Genomic DNA, 5,758 nt, shown 5'->3' on the forward strand with positions numbered 1-5,758 from the left:
TATATATATATCATATAAATATGAAAATTTATTAGATTTTATGAAAAATGTAAACATGAGAATTTGAAAGGTTACATAAAATTGAAACTGTTGAATATAATTTATGTATATGAAACTATTAAATTTCAGATACAAGCAGTTGAAAAGTTTGTATATAATTTACATTAAATAATTTGACGTTTTTTATTTATGTTTTTTTTTTAATGTGAGATAGGTGAAAAGTAAAAAACTGTTTGAGAATATGAAGCATCTGTATTCATATAAATTTCAAAAGAAGAAATTTATGAACTTTAAATGCTAATGCGTTATTATTATTATTATTATTATTTAAAATGGGGAAGTCGGAAAGTCGTAAGTAGGGCTGTCAAAAAAGCTCGTTGTTCGCGAACAGTTCGTGTTCGATTCGTCAATGAGTTCGTGTTCGATTCGTTCGATAGGTAAACGAGACGAACGTGAACAAATTTTTTTCGTTCGGTTAGTTAAATGAACCAAACGCGAACAGTTATGCGTTCGTTCGTGTTCGAATCGTTATTGTTCGAAATATAAAATAATTTAAAATAATTATATATAAAAAATTTATGATATTTTAAAAAATAAAAGTTTATAAATTATAATATATAATAAATTAATAATAATAATTAATATACTATATTAGTAATATGCTGATATATATATTATATATTATATAATATAAGTTATATAATTAATTTTAATATATTAATATTAGGGATGTCAAACTGACTTGTTGTTCGCGAACAGCTCGTGTTCGACTCGTGTTCGGCTCGTTCGTTAAGAAACGAACACGAACAGTGACTTCACGAACAATTTCAAACACGAGCTTATTTCAAACAAACTAAATTTCAAACGAACCAAACACGAACACAAGCTCTGTTCGTTCGTGTTCGGTTCGTTTACACCCCTAGTCGTAAGGCGGAAGTCGAAAAAATGAATGTAGATTTTAATTTTATTTTTTTCTCTTAAATAGCTGCCTCTTTTGTTTGGAGAATTTGGTAAGCTAAGAAGTGAATATGGAAAGGTTTTCAGCTTTCTTTTTTTTTATTTGAAATGAGGAAGCCGGAAGACCATAAGGCGGAAGCCAGAAGGTCAAAGGATAGAAACTGAAAAGACAGAATGAATGCAGATTTTAATTTTAATTTTTTTAATAATTGTCGTTAATGCTAAACCTCCTCTTGAGCCTATAAATAGAGATTAAGTATGAGGGAAAGAACCACAAGTGAGGAAAAATGAGAATGAGAAAAGAGAGAAAGAGTTGAGAGTGGAGTCTTCTGCTAGTGAAATTTTTCAGAAGAAAAGTCTCTGTCCTACATAGCAAGCGAACAACGGAATCTTCTTTAACATTGCAGCTAAGGAGAAAGTTGTCCTCGTCCTGCGTAGTAGGCAAGCAATGGGATCTTCTCACGAGATCTTCTTTCACATTGTGACCAAGAGGGAAGTCATCCACGTCCTGCATAGCAAGCAAGTAACAAGATTTTCTTTCACATTACAGCGAAGAAGAAAGTCATCATTGTCCTACGTAACAGGCAATCAACGAGATCTTCTTTCATGTTGCAGCAAAAAAGAAAGTCATTTTCGTCCTGCGTAGCCGGCGAGCGATGAAATATTCTTTCGCATTGCGGTAGGAGAAAGCCGTCCACATCCTGCGTAGTAGGTGAGCAACGAGATCTTCTTTTGCGTTGCAATGCAAGAGAGTCATCACCATCATACGTAGCAGGTGAGCAAAGAGATCTTTTTTCACGTTGCAATGCAAGAGAAAGTCATCCTCGTCTTACGTAGAAGGCGAGCAATGAGATCTTCTTTCGCGTCGATAAAATGAAGAAAGTTATCTTGATTCCTGCCCAGTAGGTGACTTGGGATCTTCTTGTTGTTGGTACACAATTCAGTGGAGATGAATAAATGTTAGAGTTCTCCACTGTGCTTTGAGGAAGAGATTTTCATGCTTCTATAGCGGTTATATCTCTTGTAGCCCTTGCACCACTTCTTGTTGATATTTATAGTCTTTTTAATCAACTGATGTGATATTTATAGATGGTGATAATGTATTTCTTTGTACGTCTTTGACATTACTTATGAGGTTGTTGTGGTTTCTCAATCGTACAAAATTCTGCAATTAAAGTTTGCACACACACTTTGTAAAATGAGGAATCACGTACCTTTTGAGGCTCGTGTCTTCCGAGGTTGTGCCCTCTTAGACTTGTGCTTTACAGGAGTTTGAAATGAACTAGTACCTTCTGAGGCTCATAGCCTTCTGAGATCTTTTAGATATATGTGTCTTCTGACACTTGTAGCTTTCTGATGTCTTTGATGTATCAGTGTCTTCAGAGACTCGTAGCTTTCTGAAGTATTTGATATATATGTTCCTCCTGAGGCTTGTAGCCTTTTGATGTATTTGATGTACCTATGTCTTTTAAGGCTTGTATTCTTCTAAGGTTTGATATACCTACGTCTTCTGAGGCTTGTAGCCTTTCAAGATCTTTGACTGGAGATCCTATCAAACACTTGCTCTCTGAAGTTTTTCTATTGAGGACTTTATCTGCTACTAGCTTCTCATCGAGACTTCTCTCTTGGGCACATCTTCTATGGGCATGGTAGCTTCTCATTGAGTCTTGCCTCTAGGGCTTGACTTCCAGGAGTACTGTGTCTTCCCGACAAGTCTTGTCACTTGGGCTAGACTTCCAGGGGCATGGTAGCTTCTTATCGAGTCTTGCCACTTGGGCTTGACTTTCAGAAGTAATGTATCTTCCCATCAAGTCTTGCCTTTTGGGCTCAACTTTCAGGGGCATGGTAGCTTCTCATTGTCTTTCCTCTTGGGCTTGAGTTACAGGAGTATCATATCTTCCCATCGAGTCTTGTCTCTTGGGCTCCACTTCCAGGGTCATGGTAGCTTCTCATCGAGTCTTGCTTCATGGGCTCGAATTCCATGGGCATTGATGGGGATCTTGTCTACTGCTTGCCCTTAAAAGGACTTTCTACACAAAAATCTTTCATGAGAAAATAAGAAAATTTTACTTAAATGACAGTTTGAAGTAAAATAAAATTAGGAGTTTATAAGTCAGTCCTTCACTCAAATAAGATAATTTGAAGTTGTACTTCTCATTCAAAAACTCCAACAATTCTCTTCCGGTTCCCCTCACCTTATTCTTTTAAGTAGAGACCAATGTGACATTGACATATCAGACGTTCATTTTCTTCCTTTATTTGAAAGCATCTTTTTGTCGAATATCCTTTTACATGGTGAAAATGACAATACTGAGACTGGTCTCCACCATCTGGATTTCTTAATGACATTGGCCACTTGACGACATCTTCATCCTTGATAATCATTAAGATGTTGACATGTGAAGTGTAAAGTGATGTGTATTCTTTTTTTTATCGTGACTCATGATTTCCCTGTGGTCTAAACTTTTTTCGTCGTGAGATTTAATCGGTATCCTCACCATTATTCTCTTGCTTGTCTTCCAATTGCTTGAATTATTCCTTGTGTCCAATGATGTTATTGTCTGCAGAAATTTGAGCTTCAACGCTATGGACAAGATCAGTGTAAGAGTCCACCGTCTCTTGCATCAGTGATGAATGGTAAGTTCTTGGGTAGAGTCCTCCAAGAAAGACTCCTCGCAGCAACTCCGGATCACCTCCAGGAATCTGGCTGGCTTCAGTGGAGAACTTGCGAAAGTATTCTCCCTTATTTTGGCGAACTCCTGATAAGTGAGATGAATCTTTGATGATCCTTCTATTTACTATAAACTGTTCTACGAATAATGTGACAAGCTCATTGAATGTGTTGACCAGGAGAGAGTAGAACAATGTACAAGCTTGACCCTTGAGAGTCGTCGGAACACTTGACAGAAAAGTGCATCAAAAGCACGGTGAATGTGCATGATGGCTCAATAGGGGTCGACGTGCTCGTATGCGTCAATTACCTCTTCATAGGCATCAAAGTTCGGGAGTTTGAAACCTGCTGGAATAGGGTGTCAAAAAAAACCGCATCAATGAAAGAAGATGATTGGAAGTTGCAGCGAGCATTAAAGTGATCCTTTTTATAAATATAAATAATAAAATTTAGGTGTTAAATATATAATTACATAAAAATTATGTGGATGTGGCAAGTATATAAGTTTTCTTTTTTTTTTAGTTAAAAAATATAAGTATGCATTTTTTTTTAGTGATTTCACTTAATTATTTACATATAGCTTCATTAACTTTCTAAAGAAAATTAAACGCCATCCATTGGCATCTTTGATCATTGTCATATTGGACAGCACTTCAAAACAACTCTATATTTTAATACTATCATAGAGGAGCATCACACAACAAATTGAATACGTGTGCTTTATCGTTTAGGGTTGTAGAACATTGTGGCCTTCAATTTATATTTATTTATTACAGGTGAAAGGAATTTTATATTTAAAGCATCAGTCATCATAATTATTTCACTCTGCGCCTCTGAGAGGTAGCTGGCTGGTCTATAATTTTAGTACAATTTGCTATTTAAAAAATAAATAAAAAAAATTGTTGCGTGTTAAAATGTAATTCTATTAAAGTTGAATGTCAAATGACTATTAAGAAATTACATACAGACCCCCCCCCAAGACATTGATAATAACAAATTAATCACCCTTACATTTACACAAAAAAAAAAAAAAAGAAAAAACATGTAAATGTAATAATTAAGTTTTTGTTTTTTATTAGAGCAAAGTTCAATCAAAATTAGGGCCGTTGTCCGTGAATAGCTCGTGTTTAGCTCATTAAGTAGCTCGTGTTCGGCTCATTCGTTATGTGCACGAGCCGAACACGAACAAATTTTTAAAGCTTGAATTATAAACGAACCAAACATGAACAATTCTTTGTTCGCTTGTATTCGGCTCACTTTAACTCGAAATAAAAAAAAAATTATATAACTATTATACATATTCATAACTAAATTTAAATTATAATAACTCGTGATATATATTCATAACTAAATTTAAATTATAATAACTCGTGTGGTAACGTGATTAGTTACTTTTTTTATATATATTTGCTATAGGTTTGAATCTCACACTTTATATCTATTTTTTTAAAATTTAATTTTAACGAGCCAATTTGGAGCCGAACACGAACATGAATTTTAAATCGAGTCAAACACAAACACAATGTTCACGAGCCGATTTCGAACACGAGCTATTTCGAACGAGCCGAACACGAGCCAAGCCTGAGCTCGCTCAAGCTCGGCTCATTTACAACCCTATTATTAACCCATTTTTTATGCTTTGGGTGGTACTATCGTAATATAAAAACTCTAGTTGTTAAATACAGGAATGATGATAATTGTTGAGAAACATATAATGACAAAATAGTGATGAAAACTGCATGGGTATCTGTCAAATCATATACAAATTGTCTATTAGTGTAAAATTATTGGGGGCAAAATGCAATCATTCATAATAATAATAATAATATTTACATAAATACCACTCAACTCCTTTGTAGCACATATTAAACATCTAAACTCTAATCTTTACATACAAACAACTTCACCTATGCATGACAATATATTTCGTGATATTTTTATGTGATATTAAAGATTTTGGTTGCATAAATGTAAAAAATAAAATTTAGTTGTTAGTTAAATACTTAAGAATTGGGTGGAAAATGCATGATTGCATATCTATGCATGAAAATAATACTACACATTTCTCACAGTGGAGCATGGCAATAGAAACCATGATCAAAAGAACACAACCTTTCAAGATTTGCAAAT

This window comes from Phalaenopsis equestris, unplaced genomic scaffold (assembly GCF_001263595.1).
Source record: "Phalaenopsis equestris unplaced genomic scaffold, ASM126359v1 Scaffold199982, whole genome shotgun sequence".
NCBI classification, from domain to species: domain Eukaryota; kingdom Viridiplantae; phylum Streptophyta; class Magnoliopsida; order Asparagales; family Orchidaceae; genus Phalaenopsis; species Phalaenopsis equestris.